This window comes from Trachemys scripta, chromosome 9, assembly GCF_013100865.1.
Source record: "Trachemys scripta elegans isolate TJP31775 chromosome 9, CAS_Tse_1.0, whole genome shotgun sequence".
NCBI classification, from domain to species: Eukaryota; Metazoa; Chordata; order Testudines; family Emydidae; genus Trachemys; species Trachemys scripta.
In genome coordinates this window covers 100,955,316-100,983,283 of record NC_048306.1, presented here as the reverse complement: position 1 = coordinate 100,983,283, position 27,968 = coordinate 100,955,316, and the positions used below count along the sequence as shown (strand labels likewise).

Below are 27,968 nucleotides of genomic sequence, written 5' to 3'. Positions count from 1 at the left end.
ATCCCTAAGTAGATTGTCCCAAGAGCTAATTACCCTCACTGTTAAAAAAACATGCATCTTATCTCGAGCCTGAAATTATCTAGCTCCAACTTCCAGCCACTGGATTTTGTTCTGCCTTCATCCGCTAGAGAGCCTTCTACTCTCAGAAGACTCCCCATGTAACACTAAGATCACTCACCTCTTCACCTTCTCTTATTAAACAGACTGAGCTTCTCAAACCTTTCACTATAGGGCAGGTTTGCGTTGAATGTGCTTGGCTCTAGAGTTACAGAGCACGAAGGTCCCACTGATGGTCCATTGCGAGGACTCATGACAAATGAGGTCCTACTCTCACCTCTCGTTGGCTGTCTCTAAACATGCAGGGAGCCAATTCCTGCTGGTACGTACCAGGATTGTTCCCAGAGTCTGAGCACTAAAGATCAGTAGAGACCTGACAATCCAGACATTTGTGTTTGTTTTTCATGAGCTGTTTTCTTCCTCTGGGAGCCAATTACCAGCCCTCAATAAAAATGAAGAGACCTGGTCTTCTGGCGGCATTTCTGTCATCCAAAGTGAAATGCCATCAGATAGCCTAATCCTGCATTACTGCTGCCCCGTAAATACCTGCCTGAGTCATTCAGAACAGTTCCAGGGCTAAAAAAGAAACACCAGCTCTGCTACCTGCCAGCCTCCCTCACGGACAACAAAACAACTCTTTATTTGTTTTCTTTCAGGCCGGTCAGACGGAGGAAAGAGAGAGGTCGCGACTGCTCAGTGGGGAACAGAGAGCTGACAGCACAGAGGGCTGGAGCTGGGAAAGGCGATACATTTAATCAGAAGTGGGGGCAAAGTTCTCGCACCGCCTGGCTGTTGTCAGATCTGACGATGACAAACATCACAGCGTCTTGTGTGTTCTCTTGCGTGTGCAGCAAAGTCTTCCCTGTTTCCTCATCAAAATAAGTCCACAAATGAGCCCTCTTCCTACTTTTCATGGAACCCACTCCCTCCCCATTTACGCAAAACAGGACAAAGTCAGCCTTGGTGGAAGAGGCTTTAGGGGAGCTTCTCCCGCTTACCCCAGGGCTGAGTTTGGCCCACTGCCATCAGCTGGGCTGCTATACCCTCGCCCATTGTGACATGAATTCAGCCTTAATCTCAGTGGGCTCTTTTTTGCATCCTTTAGCTGTGCAGATGAGGACTGGCTCCCCCAAACAATCCTATTAAAGCCAATGGGTCTCTACTTCCAAGAGCAAGGTGATCCCCTAAGGGCTCCACAAACTGGCCCAAATTTTTTTTTTTTGTTTTTTTTTTTAGTATGAAATCAAGTGTTTCTGCAACTTCCTCCCAGTTGCATTATCCGGAGCAGCGCAACAGTTTGATTAATTTTTGGTTCATTCCAGGCTCTCCGGAGATCTTATCATTGGAGACAGACACAGAGCGTGTCAGATTACAGCAACTTCTCCATTCCTGGTCTGGCACTCATCGGCTGCTCTGCCATTGAACAAGTACAATGGCATGCACAGGGTGACGGAGGGGAGCCTTTCTTTGCAGGACACGCTCAGAATTAAGAGCTGGACCCCTAGGAACAATGGCACAGGCCCCTAATGCCCAGTCTAAGCCGACACTGCTGAAGCTTGCTCCACTAAAGGTAATCGGAGTTCTGCAAATTCGCTACTCCGCTCTCTGTACACGCATCGTTACCTGGAGTTCTCATACACCACCCAGAATCGCTCACTGCTTTACAACGTATCCAACACCAGGGCAAAAAATACCATCAGAAGTAACGACAGCTTTTTCTGTCCAAAGATCCTGCGCCCATTCTAAAGGACAACGACGCTGTATTTTCCACTACACTGCCTCTGTCCTTGAGCCCCTCTAAAGCCCTGACAGGTTTTTACTTTTCGCGGAGAAGCCACGTTACTGCACATGGAACCAAAGCTCCCCTCAAAGACTTCCCACTAAGTGCTCCGGCTGAGAGGGCCGATAAAGTTAATGGGACACTTCAGGGGGGGAAATAACAGGCTCCAAATGGCAGGAGCGGGGTCTGCCCTGCTTTCTCCCTGCAGTTCTCTCCAGGATCAATCCTGCAAGGCGCTGAGTAGCTCTGAGCACTCTCAGCTCCCACTGCCTTTGCTGGGAGGTTAATACGCTCAGCCCAAGAGGAGGGCTGCAGATGTGGGAAAGCTAGCAAGGCGGATTGAGTCGGCGTGCCAAGTTTGGTGAGCAATTGGTTCCATCCCTTTATCGGCTTTCATTTCTCCCCTTTGAATTCGGTCCTTGGGGAAAGCAGCCCTGGAGGAAGACAATGGGCAGCACGGCACAAGCTTCTGGGATGCACCTATCTCGCTATCCGGCTCCCCGTCACCGTGGGATCTGAGAACCTCGTACGTTCATCCTCGTGGCACCCCTGGGAGGTGGAGCAAATGAGGCACAGAAAGACAAGGCACACAGGGAGGCGAGAGCAGAGCAGGGAACTAAACCCGGGTCTCCCACGCCCCCGGCTATCCCTCCCCACTAGTGCACCTCAAGCCAGGCCAGCAAGGAGCTGACCTCTTGGGGTGAGAGGCTGGTTCAGTCTCTGGCCTCCCTGCTGAGACTGACAACCAGGAGGACAGCTCGCTCTGTCCTGCACTGCCTGGATGTACCTGGAAGGGCTCCAGGGAGGCACTGGGCTGGAGGATCCAGCTAAATGGGTGATAGATGCAGGCTAGGCGCTCTCACAGCTCCACCCTGTGCTCCAATCGTTTGCCCATAGGACAAAACGACCCTTTCTCCCTTGGGTTCTCAGGTCTCCCATAGAAATTGGCTCACTGCAGGGGGACCAGAATTCTGGAGGGGTGCACACAGGGGTGTATGTCATGTGCTCGCCACGGCTCCCTGCAATGGGGCAGCAGGGCCAGAGACCCATCACTTCATAGATTCCTTCCCCGATGGATGGCTTCTAGTGCCCAGCACAGCCCCTGCACAGTGCTGTGCGGGAGAAGGAAAGGATTCCTTTCTTCTCCTCATCAGAGGAGGTTTCTCGGATCATTCACAGATAACACACCCAGTCAGAGCTCAGCTCCTCTGGAGAACCTGGCCCACACCTTGCACAGGACAAGGGTTGAAGACTGACAAGAAGCAATGGGCCTAGATGGCAAGGATGGCCTAGATTGGACACTAGGAAAAACTTTCTAACTGTCAGGGTGGTTAAGCACTGGAATAAATTGCCTGGGGAGGTGGTGGAATCTCCATCATTGGGGATTTTTAAGAGCAGGTTGGACAAACACCTGTCAGGGATGGTCTAGATAATACTTAGTCCTGCCATGAGGGCAGGGGACTGGACTAGATGACCTCTCGAGGTCCCTTCCAGTCCTACGATTCTATGGCTGGTTGCTCAGTTAGGATTTTTTTATCCTGGCATTCAAGGGATACAAGAAAAAATATAATTAAAGCAAAGAAACTAAGAGAACCAACGAGGGGGGGAAAGGGACAGTCAACAAAAGCAGCTGCAAAGAAAAAGATAAATGCACTAATGGAAGCTGGGAAAAGGCCCTTCAGCCCTTAAGGACATATTCTTGCTTTTCAATGTCTGCAGAAGTAAATCGAACAATGAAGAGAATAACTGTAGCATAAACCATCTGGGCTCCATTTAGCTGGGACTTACTGTGGTTTTTTTCGGACCAGATCACTCTTCCGGAGGCGATTTTGGCATTGAATGACACTGCCGTTTGTTCGAGTTTCTCAGGGTTTCCGCACACATCTCCCAGGAAGCAAACCATTAGTGTGGTGAGTTTGCACGTTCCATGGAGAGCTCTTCCGAGCAGCCTAACGTCACACGGGACTGTGCCGAGAGCATGAGCAATAGCAGACGCTGTGGGTTTTCAGACCCCAACGTTCCCTCTCTGGGAAGCGGTGTGCTCATTAAAGTCTCCCTTCGCAGGAAGCTTTTAAGAATGCAATAGGGGGAATTGCCACAACAATCCAATACTGAATACACTGGCCAGTCCACTACACACAGAGTACCCTAATCTCAGAGGCAGTCCGGCCGGCCAACGAGGTAGGCTGAATTCTGCCCTTAGAAAAACACATGCATCTCGCCTGAAGGTCAAATCCACCCCGGCTGTGACTATACTACAGCCAGTGGAGTTACATCCGGCACAAATTAAGCCCAGAATCTGGCCCCATGTCACCAGTGACACAGAAGACGCAGTGAGACGGAATGATCTAGCGACACGTTAAGAATAAAAGCCCCTGATTAAGGCCCAAAACAATTGCCTATCGCCACTGAAAGGATGGTACAGTGCTTAGGGAACTAGTATAGGATTTGGAAGACATGAGTTCATTTCCCTGCTTTGCCACAGACTTCCTGTGTGACCCCAGGTGAGTCACTTAACCTCTGTGCCTCAGTTTCCCTCTGTACAATGGGGATAATAGCACTGCTACACAGGGCCGATGGGAGGATAAATACTAGAGGTGGCCAGGAATTTTTGTCTCGAAAATTCTTTCATTTTACATTCTATTTTATTTTAAATGTCAAAATCAGAGTGAAACATTTCGATTGCATTGAACATGGGGGAATTTCATTTCAAGTTTGAAATTTTTGCTTTTGTTTCAGAACAGAAAAATATTTTGAACTTGTCCTATTTCCCTATAAGAGATACATCACAGACTGTGAGGCACTCAGATTCTATGGAAATAGGGCCATAGAAGCACCGACAATAGGCAGAGAAATTGACTCCCTTTTCCCCACCCAAGAAATTAAAATTCGGATCCCACATACGCCAGCGAGAGTCAGGAATAACTCCACTGATGTCAATGGAGCTACACCGGTAGGAAACCGGCACAAGACAGAGTAGATCTAAACCCTCCTCTTAAGCCAATCGCTCACTACTGGGAGTTAGAAAGAAATCTGCCTTGGGCCAGGTAACACCATCGCTGCTTCTGCAGGGGACACTGTGTCAGACACTACTTTCATTTATACCAGGCCTTTCAGCTCTTTCCAGTAGGCCAGTAGCTTTAGTCCTCTGGCTAGTAGGTGCTTGGTAAATGTTTTCCAAACCCTGTGTTATATATTCATTATAAACCCTATACAAATAAGATACACGTTGCATTGGCTCAAGAGGGGCCCATAAGCCTTCCAGAAGTACTCTACTTTGGCCCGGGTGATTGACAACAGACAGGAAGGCAAATTGGAGCTCCGCATTCTTGCAGCGCTGCCTGCATCAGGGATGTCAGAGCAGAAGGAGGGTTGTTTCTTCTTCTTCCCATAACCTTAAAGCTCCGCAGTTCTGAAAAGTGTTAATCCTTCGCTATGAAGCCCGATGTGAATAGCAGGTAGGGAAACAATGTTTTGCTGTTCTTTGGGGAAGGGAACCCTTCCTGACACCAGTAGCAGCATTCAAAGCAATCCAACACTTTGGGAGAAGTGGGAGGTGGGGGGAGTGAAGGAGGGCACATGTCACAAAACTTGGGGGAGCGGTACATAATGCAAAGGACAGGTCACTGATTCGGAGGGATGTGAATTGCTTAGTAAGCGGGACACAAGCAAAGTGCATGTGTTTTCATGCAGCTAAATGATACATCTAGGAACAAAGAATACATTCTTTGTCATGCTTGCAGGATGGGGGACTCTATCCAGGGAACTCTGAAAAAGATTTGGAGGTTGTGGTGGATAATCAGCTAAATATGAGCTCCCGGTGTGACAGTGGCCAAAATAGTTAATGTGATCCTGGGATGTCTAGGATGACTCGTGAGTAGGAATAGAGAGGTTATTTTAACTGGAGTACTGTGTCCAGTACTGGCATCACAACTCAAGAAGGACGTTGATAAATTGGAGAGGGTTTAGAGAAGAGCCCAAAGAATGATTAAAAGATTAGAAAACTTGCCTTATGGTGATAGACTCAGGAACTCAATCAATTTCACTTAAAGAAAAGGTTAAGGGATGATTTGATCACAGTCTACAAGTATCTACATAGAATTAGAAGGGACCCCAGGAGGTTATCTAGTCCAACCCCCTGCTCAAAGTAGGACCAATCCCCAGACAGATTTTTACCCCAGTTCCCTAAATGGCCCCCTTGAGGACTGAACTCACAACCCTGGGTTTAAGCAGGCTAATTCTCAAACTACTGAGCTATCCCCCCCATACAAAGGGAATAAATATTTAATAATGGGCTCTTCAATCTAGCAGAGAACAGTATAAAATGAACCAAGGGTTGGAAGTTGAAGCTAAACAAATTCAAACTGCAAATAAGGCGTATATTTTTAACGGTGATAGTAATTAACCATTGAAACAATTTGCCAAGGGTCGTGGTGGATTCTCTATCACAGATCAATTTCAAGATTGGATGTTTTTCTAAAAGCTCGGCCCTAGGAATTATTTTGGGAACATTCTCTGGACTGTGTTCTACAGAAAGTCAGACTGTGTTCTACAGAAAGTCAGATCACAACGGTCCCTCCTGGCCTTGGAATCTGTGAAAAAAGGAGGATTCCCAGCTGCATGGCTTTGACTGGCCCGGGCATACGAACAGAAACAGACCACGCAGGAGATCACAACAGCAACCCACATCTTCAAGGCGACAAGGCAGCACTCCAATGGACAGAGTGCTTGTATCTGGAGCTCGGCTGGTGCACAGGAGATGTTCGCTGAGGAAAGCTCCTGGCTGGATCCCGTGACTAGTGGTTTACAGCATGAGGAAGTTGCCATGGCTGGGTGATGACATTTAAATCCCACCTGCTGGAGATCTCTGCAATCAGCAGATTTGAAATAGGAAGTGGCTTTTTTCAGACAAAAGGAGATCATCAGCAGAACCAATCTGTGCCCTGTCCAGTGGAGGGGAGGAATGGGAGGAGCCTACTGGGGGGGTGAAGATGTCTGAAAAATGTCACTGTCTAGGCTCCCCTTTCAACAAAACTTTTTTCTCCCCACCAAAAATATCGATTTATCAAAACCAGAACTGTCTGTAGGAAAGAGCTAATTTTGAGGAATTTGCCAACTCAATACAGTTGGAAAAAAAAGTGTTTTAGAATTGTCATAACAGAACATTTTGATATTTTTCCAAATGAAAAGTTTTGGTTTTCTGGTTCAAAATGACTTTTCGTTGCAAAATTTCACTTAATATTAAAAACAGAAAAAAAACAGATCAAAATCCATGGACATGGAGGACAGGTCCATCAATGGCTATTAGCCAACGTGGTCAGGGATGAACCCCATGCTCTGTGTCCCTAAGCCTCTGACTGCCAGATACTGGAACTGGACGACAGGGGATGGATCACTCGATAATTGCCCTGTTCAGTTCGCTCCTTCGGAAGCACCTGGCACCAGCCACTGTCGGATGACAGGACACTGGGCTAGATGGACCATTGATCCGACCCAGTACGGCCATTCTTATGTTCTTATAAATTGAAATGAAACATTTTGGAATTATCAGAACAAAACATTTTGATTGACATGAACTGACATTTTTTTCAGTTTGTCAGTTCATGAAAATTTAGCATAAAAATCAATAATTCATTTTTTCTTCCTGATTTGGGAGAGGAATTCTTTTTTTAAAATCTCAAACATTCTGGTGGGACAGAAACCTGTCTCCTGCCTACCCCTTACGTTGACACTTCACAAATCTCTCCAATTCTCTGCCTGCCTTTGACCCAGCAAGTCACTCATCCAGACATTGGCGAAGAAAAGTTCCCCAGTGTCTCAAAGTCCCATTTCAAGAACCATGAAGTGTTATTTTTTCCCCATCCTCTGCTGTGCAATCACCACCAAACCCCACACGTTGCTACATCTCCAGCTCCGCAACCAGGCGTTTTCAATAGCTCAGGCGTCTTCGCCATTGGGATGGGAGCCAACAGTGGAGCTACCCCAGTATCAACCCCTAGCAAAGACACAGTTTACACTCATGCAGCATGATTTCCATTACTTCAGCGCACCCTGATGAAAGCTGCATTGGTAAAAACCATCCAGGCATTTGCAGCACCAGCAGCATAGCTGCCTCACTGGCTAAAATCCCTGTGTAGACAAAACCCAAGTGTTTGAGACCTTAGCTGAGAAGCAAGGCTGACTTTTTTTTTTTTAAACCATGTATCCATCTTTCTTTGGAGTGTGTCTATAATGTCCTTATTTTATAGCAGACACAAGACAGCAATAGCTATTGTTAAAGCTGCGTCTGTTACAATCCTTTGTTTCACACATTCCTCCTTTTAGGACTGAGCTTTTGCAAACTTGGGGTCTGTTCCAACTCCCACTGAAGATTCCCATTGGCTCGGGTGGGTTTTGGATCGGGCCCTGTGTCTCTGCTAGAAGGCAGATCTGATGTCATTTATATCTTGATTTTTCTTAAAATCCCTATAGCCATTTGCAATTCAGCCAGAGTGAAAATAAATAGCGAAAAAAGACCCATTCACCTCTTGGGAGCCAATTCAAATCCAGCCTAGGGCAGGGCTGAGGAGCACTTGGGACAGTGACATGCTGGTAATATTTTAACAAGGGGTCCCTGCAAAGCCTCTGTCGAAGCCCATGCAAGGGGGCAGGGCCAAGCAAATTGCTGAGGGACCCAAGTATGGGACAGGGCAATCTTTTCATTCCCCTCCCTCCCCCCATTTAAACAAAACCACCTGCTCGTAATCGTAACAAGGGAAAGAGGAGACACCAGTGGGGAAACAAACTCATCCGAGGGTGGGATTTTTGCTGACCAGGTTTATACTTTATTCCTGAAAAAACACACTGAGTGCACTGAGCAATGTTAATGGGAAGCGGTGAGTGAAGGAGAGACCTGATACGTGATGCAATCTAATGCACTAAGGAGGGCCGAATGGTTAGGACGCTGATCTGCGTTCGATTTTCTCCAGCACAGACTTCCTGTGGGACCTTGAGTAAGTCACTTAGCCTCTCGGGGCGCCAGTTCCCCATCTGCAGAATGGGGATAATAGCACTGTGCTACCTTAGACTGGTGTTGGGAGGTCAAACACCACACAGATTGTGAGGCTCTCAGATACCATGCTGATGGTGGCCTGGTAAGTCTGCTGGATGGATGGATTATGATGGCAAAACAAATCTGCTCGTGAGAAATATTTTTAAGAGCCCTGAAGACAGATGATCGCTGGCGGGAGGGGGTGAGGGGTGAGCTCCCTAAATTGGCTGGGAGGATTTTAACAAGGGGGATTCCAGATGGCCCCTAGGTATCCCCAGCACACCACTAAGCATGGGAAACTTGTCCCAGCCGTGCCTGTGCTTACCTGCCCAGAGGACACAACTAGGCACCCTTCACCAGCAGTATTAAATGTACTTTGAAACAAAGGGACCCTAAAATACCATGGAAAGCATCTAGAGAGCAGCCTTCTAGGAGAACCTGTGTCTCATGCACCTACAAGCAGGGAGGGCTGGAACGGAACTCAAAGTAGCAGCGGAATGCTGTGATGATCATCAATATTTATTATTCAGGGAGAATATGATTGATTTCAGGAGGTCAATGAATTTATCCCCCAAGCTGAAGGACAAACAAAAGGTAATGTATGCAGTGCTGACATTTCCAGAGGCTGCGAGGCGCAGGCACAAGGCAGACAAACCACTTCAGGCTAAAACCTCCACAGTTCCAAGTGTCTCATTTCTGGGGTTTTCAAGTCCCAGCTGCCAGGAAGTGGGTGCTTTATTACTGTAAAATCTGCACCACCCACAACCAAACCCCGCCGCCTCCTTACTGCTCAGCCACGGCATTCCTTTAGAAAGCTCTATGCACACACACAAAAAATACAGTCAGAATTTCCCCTTTCGCCCCTTGACGCTGCTTATCAGCAAATACCCGTTTGGTGCACCCAGTGGATATGGACAGGGCTCCTTTGAATTTCACTGCCTTACGCTGTTATGGCCCTGAGCTAAGCGGCGGGGCTGAAAAACCACGGCCCATTGCACAGCATGATTCGCTGGTGCTGAGCTGTATCCCTCGCAGTACGGAGCGAGAGAGGAGGAGGACGGCGGCCCCGGAGCAACAGGCTCACCCCCTTTGGCAACCACCACTTAGACTCTCTGTAACGTAGGGAGCCCGGTAGGGACGGACGCACTCTGTTTGCCAGGTGGCAGGAACGCTGCATTCGGTGAGCTAGGAATTCCCAGCCCCTCTGGGTGGATTCCGTCTCCCGTCCCATACTCATACTCTGTCCTGGGTGCTGCACACTCCCACAAAAAAACAGTCCCTGCCCCAGACACTGACAGTCCCATAGCCTGGCCCAGCCCAGGTCTGCCTGGCCCTGTCGGCAGCATGTGGTTACTGAATCCCACAGGGACTCGGGCTCCAGCTGACGCGGGAGGAGAGCTGCAGGCTGCTCCTCTGACACAGAGCTCCAGGAAGGGGGAGAGGTTCTCCCTGGGGGACAGGGAAAGATGAATATGGCTGGGCTGAGCTCCTACCCTCCCCAGAACAGGCCTCGGGGTCCCCAGTCACACTCGAAGGGCTCCCCATTGGCGCTGTTCTCCCCACACCCACACCTTGGCTACCCCTCCCAGCCACCCGGACTAGCTGCCCACACCCTGGCCTCTCTCACTAAGGCGGTGCTCACCCCCGCCCGGCATGCTCTGCGGCTTCTCCCACACAGCGTAGAGGACTCCAGCAGTGACGTTGTGGCTGGCGGGGCGGGTGAGGAGGCAGGCTGCACACCTCTCTGAAGACACCTGCCCGGAATCGGGTGGGGGGCGCAGCGAGTCTGCTTTGCCAGCCCACCCCCAACAATGCAGGTGGGTGGGCAGGAAAGGGCTAGGTGGGCATTTTCTGGGAACCAGCAGGGGAGAACGGGACCAGCAACGTGCAAGGGACCAGCTCAGACCATCAATGTCCCCTTCAGACATTGGGTAAAGGTCCCGGGCTCAGCGCAGCCCATCATTCTGGCAGGAGGATGTTATTTGTCTGAAGGCGTCTGAGTGTCAGACCCCCAAGGTATTCCCCACACCCCTGTTCCGCCCCACCTGCCGGCGCCTGCCTCTAGCAGAACTTTAACAAGCAAGGGTGGCTAAAGTCAAGTGTTTCGAGAGCCAAGAGGCAGTCCTTGTGCAAGAGCGTGTGCTTATTCAGCGTACACCAACCTCCACATCTTTGCCAGCCTGACCGAGTTGTGCAACAGTGTAGAGATTTTCCTGCCTTATCGCAATCATTTGTAAATAAGGGCGGGATCATTCGGAAGAAAATAAATAATTTATCTGTATTTACCATTTGCTTGCAAAGCCCTAGACTTAGGGGTAAAGGATTTCTACGCAGCTCAGGGCATTTTATCCGCAATCACTGACAAATCTAAGTGGGCTGAGGCGGGATTCTTTTTGTTTGGTTGGGGTTTTGTTTGGTTTTGCACTGTGCCTACCTTTTGCAGTGTGGTACTAATTAGAGCAAGGGACTAGGAGTTAGGGTTCTGCTCCCAGCTCTGCACATGATTTGCTGTGCCCTTGACTATGTCCCTTAGGAAAAGTTTTCTAAAGTGACCCCTAACTTAGGGTTCCTCCAGTTTTGGTTGACCAACGTGAGACATCTAAGCCCTGACTTTCAGAGGTACAGACAGGGCCGGCTCCAGGCACTAGCCGACCAAGCACGTGCTTGGTGCAGCACCTTGTAAGGGGGGGCGCTCGGGTTTTTTTTTATTTTTTGTTTGTTTTGTTTCGGCGGGGCGGCGCAAGGGGGGTTTTTTGGTTGGTTTTTTTTTGGTCAGCTGGGCGGCGCTCAAGGTTTTTGTTTGTTTTTGTTTCGGCGGCGCAGCACTCGGGGGGGGTGTTTTGGTGGGGTGGGGCAGCATGGTGCTTGGGGGGGGGGTTTCGGCGGCGCAGCGCTCGGGGGGGGGGTGGGGGGGGGGGTGTTTCGGTGGCGCAGCGCTCGGGGGGAGTTGTTACGGAGGGGCGGCACTCTTTTTTTTCGCTTGGGGTGGCAAAAAACATAGAGCCGGCCCTGGGTACAGAGCACCCACGGTAGTCAGCCCTTCTGACAATCAGGACCTTGGTGACTCAAACTGGGCAATGGGAGTCAGGTGTCTACATACCTTTGACGATCTCGGCCCCCAAAACTGAGATGCCCTAAATTAGTGGAAGCTCATGAGAATTTGGGCCATAAGCTTTTCATGCTACACTTTCCCCACCTACCTAAGGAGCACAATACCTTCCTACCTCACAGGGGAAGTGTGAATCTTAATCAATGTTTTTAATGTGCTTAGAGATGTGAGGCTATCAAATACCCTGCAGGTGCAAAATATTCAATTAATTCCCTTAGTTCTGTAGGCCGTGGCGGGGTCATGGAGGAATGCACCGGTTACCCACCACTGAAAACACGGGTTTAAATCCTGATTAAATAACAACAGTTATTTAGCAACTCTCCTTAGAACAAACTGTCTCTGGCTGGTTTGCTGGGCACATGGGAAGCCCCAGCAGATGGGCGCAAAAGAAACGCAATTTATTGCTGTGAAAAAATAGACGTCTTTCAGTAAAACCTTTGCCAGAATAAGGGCTCGTTCCTGTTCTCATAGAAGTCAGGAGCTAAACAACGACTGACTTCAGCCTGAGCAAGATTGAGCTGCTAGGTTTTATTAAAAAGGATGTTGAGCATATGCCCAAATGCATTTTGTAAATCTAACTACATTCCTCTTGGTTTCTTAAATGATTAAAAAAGCCAGATTAAATATCACCAGGAGAATCTTAAATCAAGCACCAGAACATTTGGCCTCGTTCCAAGTCACAATGTAACACCTTAAACCACTAGTGTTAACCTAACAGATAGAAATGATTTCTACCCGTTCAAAAATCTGATTCCCCGATGGTGGAATTAACAGCAATTAGGTCATTATTCAGACCTAGGAGCAAAGGTAAAACAATCAAGAAGAAAGAAAGAACTACAAGTGTAAACAGAAAGAAAAAGGCAAAACAAACGTAAAATCTCTCTGAGGAAAAATGTAGCGTGCTTCTTACTAACCCTGATATAAATATAGAGCTAGATAAGGTTATGTGCATCATGCTGACCAATACTGTCTCATTGTTTCCTGGTACTCTCGCCTCAGTCTATATCCATCTGTTGTCTCTTGTCTTAGACAGTAAACTGTTTGGGGCAAGTAGTGTCTTTTTGTTCTGGGTTTGTATAGCACCTAGCACAATGGGCCATGTCTAGGGCCCCTGGGCACTATGGTAAAACAAATAAATAATAATAATAATATTAGGGCTGTTGATTAGTTGCAGTTAACTCACGCGATTAACTCAAACAAATGAATCGCGATTAATCGCACTGTTAAACAATAGAATACTAATTGAAATGTATTAAATATTTTTGGATGTTTTTCTACATTTTCAAATATATTGATTTCTATTACACCACAAAGTGTACAGTGCTCACTTTATATTATTATTTTTATTATAAATATTTGCACGGTAAAAATAATAAACAAAATAAATAGTATTTTTCAGTTAACCTCATACAAGTACTGTAGTGCAATCGCTTTATTGTGAAAGTGTACCTTACAAATGTAGATTGTTTTTGTTACATAACAGCACTCAAAAACAAAACAATGTAAAACTTTAGTGCCTACAAGTCCACTCAGTCCTACTGCTTGTTCAGCCAATCGCTAAGACAAACAAGTTTGTTTACATTTACAGGAGATAATGCTGCCCACTTCTTATTTACAATGTCACCTGAAAGTGAGAACAGGTGTTCGCATGGCAACTTTTGTAGCCAGTGTTGCAAGGTATTTACATGCCAGATATACTAAACATTCCTATGCCCCTTCATGCTTCGGCCACCATTCCAGAGGAAATGCTTCCATGCTAATGATGCTCATTAAAAAAATAGTGCGTTAACTAAATTTGTGACTGAACTCCTTGGGAGAGAATTGTATGTGTCCTGTTCTGTTTTACCCACATTCTGCCAGTCTCGGATGATGACCCAGCACACGTTTTTTTTAAGAACACTTTCACAGCAGATTTGACAAAACGCAAAGAAGGTACCAATGTGAGATTTCTAAGAATAGCTACAGCACTCAACCCTAGGTTTAAGAATCTGAAGTGCCTTCCAAAATCTGAGAGGGACGAGGTGTGGAGCATGCTTTTAGAAGTCTTAAAGGAGCAACACTCCAATGCGGAAACTACAGAACCCAAACCACCAAAAAAAAAAGAAAATCAACCTTCTGCTGGTGGCATCTGACTCAGATGATGAAAATGAACATACGTTGGTCTGCTTTGGATTGTATTGAGCAAAACCCATCATCAGAATGGACGCATGTCCTCTGGAATGGTGGTTGAAGCATGAAGGGACATATGAATATTTAGCGCATCTGGCATGTAAATATCTTGTGACGCTGGCTACAACAGTGCCATGCGAATGCCTGTTCTCACTTTCAGGTGACATTGTAAACAAGAAGCGGGCAGCATTATCTCCTGCAAATTGTAACCAAACTTGTCTGAGCGATTGGCTGACGTAGGACTGAGTGGACTTGTAGGCGCTAAAGTTTTACATTGTTTTATTTTTTGAATGCAGTTTTTTGTGTGCATAATTCTACATTTGTACGTTCAACTTTCACGATGAAGAGATTGCACTACAGTACTTGTATTAGATAAATTGACAAATACTGTTTATTTTGTTTTTTACTGGGAAAATATTTGTAATCAAAAATAAATATAAAGTGAGCACTGTACACTTTGTATTCTGTGTTGTAATTGAAATCAATACATTTGAAAAAATAGAAAACATCCAAAAATATTTAAATAAATGGTATTCTACTATTGTTTAAGAGTGCGATTAATCACATGATTAATCACGATTAATTTTTTAATCGCTTGACAGCCCTAATAATAATAATTAATAATAATGTGACATTCAGTTAGCTCTAAGCATGAAGGCCAGTGTCGTGCCGTCACTCATGCACATGAGTAAATTATAAACAAGCATGGTCCCATTGAACTATTCACATGCATCAAGTTACTCACGTGCATAAATGCCGGCAGAATCAAGGACTATGACAAAATTGTCTGTCTTGCTTTTTGATTTGTCTAATACAAGGAATCTAGAAAGTTTAAGAAAACACTGTGCATCTAAATTAAAGAGACGGTAACAGATTAAACATTTCTTTTTTAACAAACTGTCCTTGCAGTCCTGACAACACCTTAGATTACTACAACTGAAGACTCTTCGAAAAGCCAATTTGCTTTTTCATTATTTTTCCTGTACTTCTGCCTTTCTCGGTCACACAACAAAAACTGACACTTCAATTTCGTGTCTCTCCAGTTTCAAGTTTTGTCCCGCCTGTGAATGCTGCAATGTTATGGGCTTTTTTCAGAGAAACATTAAATTAGCCTTATGTTTTGGGGAAAAAAATCCTAAATTCAGGCCCAAATTAAGAGGATATTTGGTGTCAATCTAGCAGAAGCCTAATTTCAGGATGCTACATTCAGCTGATGGCAGCTTGTAGAGAAGTTAGGGTGACCAGATGTCCCGATTTTATAGGGACAGTCCCGATTTTGGGGTCTTTTTCTTAAATAGGTTTCTATTAGCCCTCCCACCCCATCCCGATTTTTCACATTTCCTGTCTGGTCACCCTAAGAGAAGTGGGCTGGGGTTACAGGCCAGGCAGCTCCGCAGTTGGAAAAGGATTCGCGTGAGCTCTGCCTCCAAGTAATTTCCAGATTCCCAGGAGGCCTGGAACTGGCAGGGACAGAGAAGTCAGTTTACGCGTGGCAAACATGACAACTCTCTATTCTTTCCTTCTGCCACTGCATCTGGTCTACCTTGCTGAGACAGCACTGCTGGAAGGAACACCGGCTGTGAGCCCCAGGGTGCTACCAACTCAGCTAAATAAGCAGGACTGTCCAAGGATGCAGTTCTCCGCTCTGCTTTCAGTGTCGGTGAAAACCACCAGCTGAGCTGGGAGAAAGACACCCCGAGGAGGTCTTGAACTCAGATCTTCAACACTGCAAGTGTCTCAGCTCATTGCTAACATGGAGCCACTTGTATTTTTAGGCGAATGTATTTTTATTTTCTAAAGCACTTCACTTCACCTTGACCGTAAGAGTCAATGAAAGACCAGCACAGCATGGCTGAAGCAGTTGGCTGGCATATTTTACACACATCCACACACAGGTTGCAGCTTCTCTAACTACCAGCCCTGAAAACTCAGCTTGGGCTCTACGAGACAAGCTGGGTTCTTTCCTTCTCACACGTCATCAGCTGTAATAAGCGTTCTGCAGGGCAAATTCTGCCTGTGCCACCCCAGACTCCTGTCAAAAGGAGAGAGGGTTTGACAGCCGGCAGCGTCCTCTGCTTGTCAAGGACTGAAATAAAATTCAAGGGGATGATAAGAGATGGGAGGGAATAGGAGGCAGCGCTGGGGCCTCCTATGGACTTCAGCAGAAGCTGACTGCATGGCTCCTAGTTGGAGGCCCACAGCGCCTCGCAAGGTCAGCCCTGAGGAGTGCAGTTCAGACAAAAATCTCTCTCTCTCTTCTCCACCTTCTAGGGTGTGCGCTTCAGAAAGAGACAATCCCGGCCTGCTGAGCCTTCCCTGGTCCTACAGCTCACCTGGGCACCCCTTGGCCTCAGTGTCTCTCCCAGCCCCCTAGGTTCCTCTTTATCCCCAGGCCCCCGCTAGGCCTCTAAGTGGCCTATCACCTCCTTGCCTCCCCTCTTCGCCCTTAGGCAAGCCCCCAGAGTCCCCTCACTTCTATGCTCTCCATTCACCCTCATGCATCCAGTCCTACCTACCTCCTCACCTCATGCACCTTCCAGCCTGGAGCCCACCCATCCTCTCACCCTTATGCACCCCAGCTACCCGTCACTGCCCGCTCCTCCAATTCAAACCTTTATCCCAATGTTCCCCAAACCCCTCTCATCCCTAGGCTGCCCCTCAGTTTGTCCTAGCCACCAAGGTCTATCTTTCCCCCGCCAACACGCTCCCCCAGCCCCTTGTTTCTGCCTCAACACCATGTTCTCCACATCCCACCCAGCCTCCTACGTCCGATTCTCACTCCTCCCCATCTCTGCCTACTGCTCCCCAGTGCCCCGTGCCCAGCCCCTCTCCCATGTTATGCCAGAGCAAAATCACTTACCCAAGTGGGGCATAGAAAACAGACAAATCCGGTAGATAAGTCCATATCAGAGAGGAACTCTGTGGGTATTTCCACATGAGCAGCCTATACAACACTCAGCCACTGTATCTTTCACTGCTCACCAGAGCTACATACGCTGTGGGAACAGGAAAGCAGGGTGCCTGTGACAGCACCTTACAACATAATCACGAAGCTGCTTGGACAAGGTGATGCCCTGGCTCCCAGCTCCATCCATACACATGCTAGATATGTTTTCTGCCAGGTGCATGACAATAAAATACGCAAATACCCTGGGGCTGCCAAGAGCAGCCTGTTATAAATAGCTCTTTATACTGTCTATAGTACAGTTAATAAATGATATTGGACCTCAGGTTGCAAGCCTTCTCTGGGTGTAAATCTACGTTCAGGAACTTCTGCCCAGGGACCAGCCGGGGACCACAAAGAAGGCAGCAGAGTTAAAAACAGACTGTCAGGAAAATTAACGGCTTTAATTACATCTGATCAGGTGCGTGCTGGGATCTCAGAAATAAAAGAAGCAGTTGGTGCAATGACAAAATAAATGAAAATAAAGCCAATTATTTAAAATAGAAAAGGACGTTTAAAACATTTTGCCAGCGCATCATCACTAGCTGAACCACGAAAGAGTGGCCAGCAGGAAGACCACAGAGGTGTGTATGTGTGTGTTTTGTATTACAGTAGCACCTACAGGCCTCAAAATCAGGGACCCATTCTTCCAGACACAGTACAAACACATAGTGAGAGACAGTCCCTGGTGGTGTTTATTAATCAACTCATGTGAAACCCACGTAGGTCACAGAACTGCAGGGCTTACAAGATGTAGTCCCCATGCTCTGCCTTTCTCCCTGCTCCAACACAACAAGCCAGACTTCATCAGTTTCTCTGTAAATACTGCTATAGAATGCTTTCTGTTTGCAAGCAGCTGACCTCCACAAGCACACATGGCGAAAAGGGTCCGGCTGCTGCCAGCGTCTAATCAGGTTCAGATTGTTCTCTGTATTGCAACGCTGCATGCTTGGATATGTCCTTTTCAGTCTATTTTCATGTTGTATCTTCAGTATGACCCACCCTCACCCCCTTCTTCTCCCCATGTACAGCACAAGAGTGCCGTTGTTGAAGGCTCTTCTGCTTGAAGTGCAGATGAAAATTAAAGTTACACCCCGTGCCACTGGACGCGTGGCAAGGAATCAACATGTCCAATTTCCCTGCACACACCCCAGTCCAAAGGAGAGAATTAAAGCAAATCCGTTTGCATTTCTGGGAATACAGAGAATACTGGAGGTGCTGTGGAAGCAGCTGAGGTGTGCATTTGTGGCCCTTTTCGCTATGATCATTTTAATACTGGGTGCGTCCTCTATCAAATCTATCTTGCACGGTTTAGTGCATCTTTCCTTTCCACCTAATCTCTACTATTCTAAGTGACCTTGGGGATCTGAAAAGCTGGTGTATGTAAATTTATTGAGCCAAAGCAATTAAATTAAATTAAATTACAAAGCTCATTATTTACCTGGCTCTCCATTTCATGCTAACAGTGATGACTTACAATGCCTTTCATCTCAAGATCTCAAAACACATTATAAACATCAATGAATTCAGCCTTTTAACCTTTCTGCTTCCTCCTCCTGCTCACATATTTGTGATTTACTTTGTCCCTTTTTTCACCAAGTCAAATTAATTTCCCCATGTTATGGACGGGGAAACTGAGGCACGAGGCGCGGGGTTGGGCGGGGGGATTAAGTGATTTAACTAGGGCTACATCTGTGGCAGAGCTAGAACACAAAGAAAAAGAAACTGTGCAGGATTTTTAAAAAATAAAAAACTGTTAAGATTTAACAAACAACAACAAAAACCCAACCCCCACACATTTCGTGTTTGCAAAGTTTTCTGCAGAGGGCTGAAAGTTCGCGAAATCGCGTGGGACACAGGCCTGCCATCCCTTAGCGCACCGGAGCGACTGCCCATGGCCGGGCAGCCGCGCTCAGGGTCCGTTTACACGCCAGGGACCAGCCCAGGGCGAGAAGGAACCCAGCCCGCCTTCCCCGGAGCTCGCAGCCGGGGTGTCACGGGCGGGGGCTCCCCGACACCAGCCCCGGAGAGGATCGGGAGGGGAAACGAGCCCCCCAGCTCCCCGCGATGCCCCGCTGAGCAAGGGGGAGTCGATCCGGAGCCCGGGCCCGGACCCACAGCTGCGCTTCCACATCTGGCGCTATAGGACCCCACATCTGGCTCTGCACCACATCTGGCGCTGCGGGACCTCACATCTGGGACCCCATATCTGGCGCTGCAGGACCTCACATCTGGGACCCCATATCTGGCGCTGCAGGACCCCACATCTGCCCCAGCGCCAATCCACGACCCGGCTCACTCACCTGCCCCGGGGCGCCAGGGGCCACGCAGCCGGAGGGTCCCGCACGCAGCGCAGCCCGAGTGCCGCGACTTCTTCCCTTTTCCTTACGGCACCTTCCCCGCCGCCCAGCGCCCCGCCCAGACTCCGCCCTCCGCGGGGTTGATTGGCCCGGCCTCCCCCAGTGACGTCTTATTATGCAAACGAAGGAGGGTTTCCTTCCCCTCGGCGGGGTGGGCGGAGCTTTCCCGGCAGCAGGGACGAGCCCTCCAGCTGTGCGCGGGGAGGGAGGGGCGGGAATCTGCCCTGCCAGATGTGCCGGGAAAGGGGAGGAGGGGTGCGGGGAATGGTTCCCTTCTGGAACAGCCCGAGAAGGGAAATTCTGCCCTGTGCAAAGGGGAGAGGGGTCAGGGGGATCATTCCCTTCCAGATGTGCAGCGCCAGAGGCGTCGTTCAGCCCTTCCAGATGTGACAGATGTGCAGCAGAAGAAGGGAGGTTCTGTCCTTACAGATGGGCCAGCGTGGGGGAGGCGAGGGGATTCTTTCTTTCCCGATGTTCCAAAAAATAATAAAAGAGGGAGACTTTTTCCGCTTCCAGATGCTCCAGCTGTTCCGCAGCAGGGAGGGGATTCTGCCCCTCCAGATGGTCTTGCATTCACACAGCTAGAGAATGGGAAGAACACTGCTGAGGCATCAAGGATGGAGGGGCGAAAGGGGGGGGGACTGCTGTGTTCTCTGGCCCTTCATCCCTAGCCCCCTGCCTGTCTCATACACACCCCTTCAACCATCTGGAGTGACAGAGCTGGAGAAGTCAGGCTGGAACTATGTGTAAGTATCTTGTTGAAAACACCCTGCAAAAAATCCGTCCCCACAATTCTTTTAAACTGCCTTCAAATGAATGCAAATAAGGAAGGCTTCACAGATCTGCCAGGCATCTCAAGCTGGTTCCCCTGACCCGGGTGGGTTGAGGGACAGCCGTGCCTGCTGGAGGCACAAGAGCACCTTGAGGGGACAAAGGACAGACACGCTGCTAGGGGGACTCAGTCTCCCACTGCAGCAACAGAGCCGGAGGGGGAAGGGAAGCCAGGATCATGGTGACTTCTCCCAGAGCTGACGCTTGAAGAAAAGGTCAGGATTATAATAAAGACCTAGGCAAGTTAGTTACTTGCTTTTGCCATTTCGTGGATTCCAAGGCCAGGAGGGCGCATTGTGATCATCTAGTCTGACCTCCTGTAGAACGCAGACCAGAGAACTTCCCCAACATAATTCCTCCAGAGTGCATGTTGTCCTCTGCAGCCCTGCCAGTAGCAGATGAGCAGAAATATTGACATGTGGGCAGTGGAGGTCACTGCTTCATCCACCACTGGGCCACCCGTCCCATAAAAACAGAGCCATCCCTAACCACCCCATCTCGTCGTCAGCTTCGCTCACAGCAGCCCATGGATTAATAAATGGCAAGTATGGAAATACCTGAGCAATATGAGCACACCTGGCCTTTTACACATGGTTCACGGGCACGCTCAGAAGTCATGCACCCTTTTTATCATTACTAGTTTGCCATTGCAAACTGCTGGGCCCATGTAACTAAACACAAGGGGAACACTAATTCCCCAAAGTTGGGAAAATCTTGCAGTATTGCCCCAATGGGGGTTGAGGGGTGTCATGCCTTCAGGCGGTGTGCTCACATTCCTTACATTAGGGTGGATGCATCCCCCTAGGAGAAAAGGAGACGTGGGGGTTAGCTTCTGGGATGAATTCACCCACCATGCTCTGCGAGAGGCTTCTTTATGCAGCAAAGAAGTATCACATGCACACTGCAGACTACAGTAGTCCCAATAGCCCTGCTGGGGTAGATGGCCTCTTTGTTGAGACTCTGTGATTCAGAGATCTCCATCGCAGGTCTCTCAGCTGTGGTTGGAAGCAGTTCTTCAAAGGGAACATGCCGCAGACAGACATAAAGGACAGGCTTTCTTCCTACTCCTGAATTGAGGGGACCCTCTGGTTTGAGGGTCCTGTGTAGAAGATGATGGGTTTGCACATGACATCAGGACCAGGGCGCCCTCTACTGTCTGAATTTATTTTCCTAACTGTAACTGTTGCAGTGAACCAAGTATCAGAGGGGTAGCCCTGTATCAACAAAAACAAGGAGGAGTCCAGTGGCACTTTAAAGATTTATTTATATAAGCTTAGGCCCAAATAAATCTGTTAGTCTTTAAGGGGCCACTGGACTCCTCGTTGTTTTTGTTGCAGTGAAGTGACCCTACAGTAGAAAGCGGGTCTAAAATCTGAGCCAGGAAAAACGCCGGGCTTCCACTTGACAGGCATTCATGTGAACAGTTTCTTTGGGATCTGATTCATGCACATATAAAGAATGTATATAAATAACATACATAGTTTGAGGTTATCCCTCTCTCTCCTCCATTGTCTCTGTGTCATCTGTCCTGAGGTCATGGGGGTAAATGGAACTAAAGAGCCAAGGTCCAATGATCACCCTGAACACTTAGTTTTTATGTTGTATCCCACTCATCTTCCCATTGTCTGCTTAGCTTGCAAGGTTCTCGAGGCAGGGACTGTCTTTTACTTTGGTTTGTACAGGGCCTAGTCATTCATCTGCGGTAATAATAACATTTGCGTGCTCTCTCTCTCTCTCCCTCACTCACACACACACACACACACACACACACCCCTGAGGTTCAAACAACTCCGAAATCTTAAGGCTAGAACTCCATCAAAACTACTTGGGCCTTAGCAGCAACATGAAGAATTTCCCCCGATCTCGATGCAATTCAGCATCAGGCTCACTTGAAAGGCTCATGAACGTTAGCAAACCTTTCCGGGAATATGATCCAAAGTTAAAGCCGGTTCGGATTGAAATCCCAAACCCGGCCGGTCTGTTTTGGTTTGACAGCAAACATTTCATACGGCTGCTGTCTGTAGATTAAAAATGCTACCAACTAATGACATGGGGCTAATATTGCTCACCTAGACTCATGAGGATTAATGAATATTGCCGTTCATCTTCACTCCCTGCCCTATGCTGTTGGGTAGTGTTGCGCTATTAAACACCTGTGGGGTTACACTCCAAAGGTGACTGCACTTCAGTATGAAGAGCAGTTCATTGCATACGTAGTTTGAAATGACTGGGAAGAAAGGAACTGTATAAAAGATGTTAATTACTATTAATTATTATTATTATTATTATTCACTCAGGCTGAAGTGCGGCAGCTGTTTAGCTGCAAACAGCAAGAACACTGTGCAACAGTGAGGAATGATGGGGTGAAGAATATCATAGCCAAATGAAACCACAGAGGGAATTTAAATAGGCAGAAAAAAGGCACTGGAATTAATCCAAGACACTGTGGTTAGTTCTGCAACTGTTGGGAGAAGTTCCATGAAACTTTAAGGATCCAAACCTTGGTTTTGTGTTTCCTGTCCTGTCCTGTCCTGTGGCTATCCTTTAAGATTCCTGCACATGGTTTTCGCATTCTTTTTGTATCCAATCATTCTGACACAGTGAGTCCAAGGCTGTTTTATAATCCTCAGAAGACATGTTCTTGCTTGTTACTGTCCTCGTACCCACCTAATCCATTATTCCTCCCTCCTGATCCAGGAAGCAAATGCTAGCTATATGAAATTATAGTCTATGGAATTATAAATGAAGGTGTTGGATACATTATTGCCCAAGGTGTTGTAACTAGGGGCAGGCAGATGAGGCCATGTTCCAGTTAGGATCAGTCTGAGGCTGGGTTATCGGAAGACTCAGGGCTCAGATTCATGTTACAATGTGCCATTGTGTTGTTAGATTTTCCCCTGCCCCAAAGTCATCTGATTTTGGACAACTTCTGCCATCATGGGCCACATTCAAACCAGATCTGGAATCAGGCCACTTCTGGGTTTCACTCTGACTCCAACTCGAGACATAACATGAGACCCTAGAAAATTGAGGGTGAGAAGGATCAGATCTGTGGTTCCATTTGGGTCCATATTTGTCCTCAAGGAGCAAGAGGAGAGTTGCTGTAAATCTCCATGGTCTAAGTAGTCATTGGCTCTCCGCTCCCTGGCCAGTTGTGAATGGTAGGTTTGATTATGTGGATACCTCCCAAGAAGGAATTGGACTCCACCCTCCAGGCTGCTCTGTCATATCACCTAACTGCCCACATATTATACAAATCCATTCATACCAATCTGGATCACATTCAAATTTGAGATCTAAAGGATCAAATCTTCACAGTCCACCTATAATTTTGACCACCAATACTCACATTTTCAATGGTTTCAGAGTAACAGCCGTGTTAGTCTGTATCCGCAAAAAGAAGAACAGGAGTACTTGTGGCACCTTAGAGACTAATGAAATCCATCAATATAAGCATTTTTAATTCCATTTTTCTGCCAAAATAACACATGGAAAACTGATCCCCACTCTGTTTCCAGCCAGACCAGAAATTAAAATGTACCAGATGTTGTAAATGTTGTCTGATCTGGACTTTTCAATTAAACCCATCTTAAGAACATAAGAACGGCAATATTGGATCAGACCCAAGGTCCATCTAGCCCAGTGTCTTGTCTTCCAACAGTGGCCAATGCCAGGTGCCCCAGAGGGAATGAACAGAACAGGGAATCATCAAGTGATCCATCCCCTGTCGCCCATTCCCAGCTTCTGGTAAACAGAGGCTAGGGACACTTCAGAGCATGGTTTTCCATCCCTGCCCATGCTGGCTAATAGCCATTGGTGGACCTATCCCCCAGGACCTATCCCCCATTAGTCATCTCTTTTCCAAGATGAAAACTACCAGTCTTCTTAATGTATCCTCGTACGGAAGCCATTCCATACCCCTAATCATTTTGATGCCATTTTCTGAACCTTTTTTAATTCCAATATATGTATTTTTGAGACGGGGCAACCAGATCTGCATGCAGTATTTAAGATGTGAGCATATCATGGATTTATCTAGAGGCAATATGATATTTTCTGTCTTATTTATCGCTTTCCTAACGATTCCCAACATTCTCTTAGCTTTTTTGTCTGCCACTGCACATTGAGTGGTTGTTATCAGAGAACTAGCCACAATGAGCCAAGCTCTCTTTCCTGAATGGAAACAGCTAATTTAGACCCCCATCAAATTGGGATTATGTTTTCCAATGTGCATTACTTTGCATTTATCAACATTGAATTTCATCTGCCATTTTGTTGCCCAGTCACCCAGTTTTGAGCGATCCCTTTGTAACTCTTTGCAGTCTGCTTTGGACTTAACTATCTTGAGTAGTTTTGTATCATCTGCAAATTTTGCCACCTCACTGTTTACGCCTTTTTCCAGATTATTTATGAATATGTTGAACAGCACTGGTCCCAGTACAGATCCCTGTGGGACACCACTATTTACCTCTCTCCATTCTCAAAAGTGACCATTTATTCCTACCCTTTGTTTCCTGTCTTTTAACCAGTTACTGATCCATGAGAGGACCAGTCTTCCTCAGTCTTATCCTATGACAGCTTATTTTGCTTAAAAGTCTTTGGTGAGGGACTTTGTCAAAGACTTTCTGAAAATTTAAGTACACTATATCCACTGGAGCCCTCTTGTCCACATGCTTGTTGATCCCCCTCAAAGAATTCTAGTAGATTGGTGAGGCATGATTTCTTTTTACAAAAGCCATTTGGACTCTTCCCCAACCAATCGTGTTCATCTATGTGTCTGATAATTCTGTTCTTTACTATAATTTCAACCAGTTTGCCTAGTATTGAAGTTAGACTTGTCAGCCTGTAATTGCTGGGATCGCCTCTGGAGCCTTTTTAAAAAATTGGCATCACCTTAGCTATCCTCCGGTCAGCTGCCCTGATGTCGCACCAGAGTGTAGACCTGCCCAAAGTTAGAACATGTAAAAGCCTCCTCCGTGATGTTGGTAGGTCTCCTACTGTGAGATTCTAGTCCATAGGGTAGAAAACTTCGATTGTTGCTTGAAGGCCTCCACAAATCACCTTGCTGTGACTAGGTCACAGTTTTTAGCTACCCATTATAGGGAGGGAAAGCAGTTAGCAATGCTGACAGCCTACACCACCTAAATAGAATGGCACCATTTAAAGGACACTGACATGGCTAGTAGACACAAAACATAACGTACCACTTCTTTTCTCTTATTTGATTGTAAAGCTCATGCATTTCTTTGTGTATTTTTTTTTTTTTTTTAGAATAAGTGTTTTCATACTCTTTTTTCTAAAAAAAAAACTACTGGGGGCCCAGATCTTAGAAGCAACCGTCCTGCACAATAACAATACAGAAACAACAACAAATAACAAACGAGTGTGGTCATGCAATGGAGGAAACAGATATGCTGTACATTTAATAGAGGAACAAATTTCTATTTGCAGATTGCCGAGGTTTATTATAATCAGTAGCAGTTCATTGTTTTCCCTAAAAAAATGAAAGAAAAATCCTTTTGACAATGGACTTTTAAGTCTTTGATTTCCCTTCAGCAGTAATAAGGAATTGTTAACCTTTAGACGCACCATTTGTGTGTAAGTGAGTTAAGGATTGCTTTCGGAAAACGCTTAAAAGGTTACACAGCTAAAGAAACAAACTCACAGGCTGCAGAAAACCTTACCCACTATTTGTGTAAGGCAGCCTGGGTTTAGCAGGGCTCTGATATTAATATCACAGTTTTATTACAACTGAAAATCTAGAACCCTGTGGTTATATGTCAGCACATTTTCAATAAGCAACTAGATCCACCACTGGGGTAAATCAGTAGCGCCACTGAAATCAATAGGCCAGATCTTCAGCTAGTGTAAACCGGTGTAACGCCATTGGAGCTACCCCAGTAGTTCACACTAGCATTAAATGTTTGGCTGGGCAGAACTCCTCTCTCCACAAAGGCACAGCTGTCATACAGGTCAGAGAGCAGTGTATTTCCAGACAGAGTATTGTTATTTACTTGGAGTACAGGCCCACAGTAAGAGACAGTCCCAGCCCTGAACAGCTTACAGCCTAAACAGATAAGACAGGCCGAAGAGGAGGGAAAGTACTGGCATTCTACAGAAGGAGAACTGCAGCACAAAGAGATTTAATTTATTTTCCCACGGTCACACAGGGAGCCTGTGGCGGAGTCAGAAACTGAAGCCAGCTCTCTTGAGGCCTAGTCTAGAGCTTTAACCACAAGACCAGCCTTTCTCTCAGGAATGGCCGACCATCACCACAAAAAAGGGCCCATCAGACAAAGGCGACTAGCCAGCTTCATTCTGCTATAACACCACTGACCTCAGCGGATTTACATTAGGAAAGACTTTGGTCTAACAAGTCACCCGTGCCAAGTTAGCCCCAGTATTCCCTAACCTAAACACCCAGGCTTCCCAAGGACTTTAATGGTGGTTGGATCAAACCCCAAATTTGTTGACCCATCATTACCATCCTGATAACGAAGAGGCAAAAAAAACCCAGACTATTTGCTTTGCCTGTTAAGGAAAAAGGAGGAAGCAAACATTTGCAAAGCTGCACTAACATCATCAGCCTCTCAGGGACAAAAGCCTTTGAAACTTTGGGAGAAAATTGAAAAAACTTGGACTAATTGAGGTGGGATTCAGCAAACAGCAGTAAAAGTCACTGGAGGAGGTATTGAATTTATATGAAGAACAATCAAAGAACTCTCCACGCATGGCTAGATTAAACAATCACTTTCTCCAAGTACTGCAAGGGAGGGCCTTTGAGGGAAGTTTGCTCAGGATGGTGGCCCAAGGGGGTATAACTTGATGTACTAGACCAATATTAAGTGGAGGGAAATTGGCTGGAATTGCTGGCAGCCTCACTGCTCAGAACCCTCTATAGGAAACTCTCCTGTACTTGCAAGTGGATCTCCAGATGCAGGGGAACTGGAACAATGTTTATAGTGGGGGTGCTGAGAGACTTTTATAGTTTTTGCAGTTAACTTAATTTAATTTCTCTGGATCGGGTGCTGTTGAAAGATCCTGAATTAACAGCCCTAAAAGCCGAAGTCCTCTGCTTATCCACAGAGCAGATGCAGCACAAGGGGCGTCAGGGAAAGATTCCCCAACACCACCCTCCTAACATGGCTTTAACAGTGATCTTGAGGAGTCGTCCCCAGAGTCATGAGGAAGTGCTCCTTCTCCATGGACCAGAAAATCACTGGTCTCTCTCCGGGATGAGGGTGCATGCAAGGCTGCTAGCTAGCACCAGGGGCGATGGTGGGTTTTGTGATGTGGACACTTGGGCTGACACTGCTGGCTACAGTTTTCATTTCAGCTTTCAGAGTGGGATGCATGGTCCATAAGAACTGTCAGTGGTACAAGCTGAAGACTAACCAGATCCCTTGAGCTATATGTCGCTGTAGGCCATACATCATTTCTTTAGCATTGGCATTGATGGATCCCTTCCCTTCCCTTCCTGTCCTAACCTCTAGTTCTGTATTGCTGTGTGCTGTTGAACTAGTTACTGTGTTTCACTCAGAGATGGTTGCATTTCAGTGGTGAGCAAATTAATGTGCTTATGTGCAGTGAACTTTTTACAGAAGCCCACGCTGACTAGGCAACCTCCTGTCTTAAAAGACCACCCCAACGTATAATAAAAAAACATTGCCTATTCCCCTTTTCTTAGA

At 46.9% G+C, this 27,968-nt stretch overlaps 1 protein-coding gene across 4 annotated transcripts in view; it reads right to left on the bottom strand.

Annotated features, from left to right (window-relative positions):
* The window catches only part of IL1RAP (interleukin 1 receptor accessory protein), a 64,208-nt gene extending 44,698 nt beyond the window's left edge, over nt 1–19,510 (bottom strand). For 3 of the 4 annotated variants that reach the window (XM_034781815.1, XM_034781811.1, XM_034781814.1), the window contains exon 1: nt 19,393–19,510. The gene's annotated coding sequence lies outside the window, so the exon portion shown is untranslated. Of the gene's footprint in view, nt 1–387; nt 537–19,392 lie in introns of those variants that run through there. The other variant, XM_034781812.1, reaches the window with a different exon arrangement.
* Nucleotides 19,511–27,968: the final 8,458 nt, after the last annotated feature.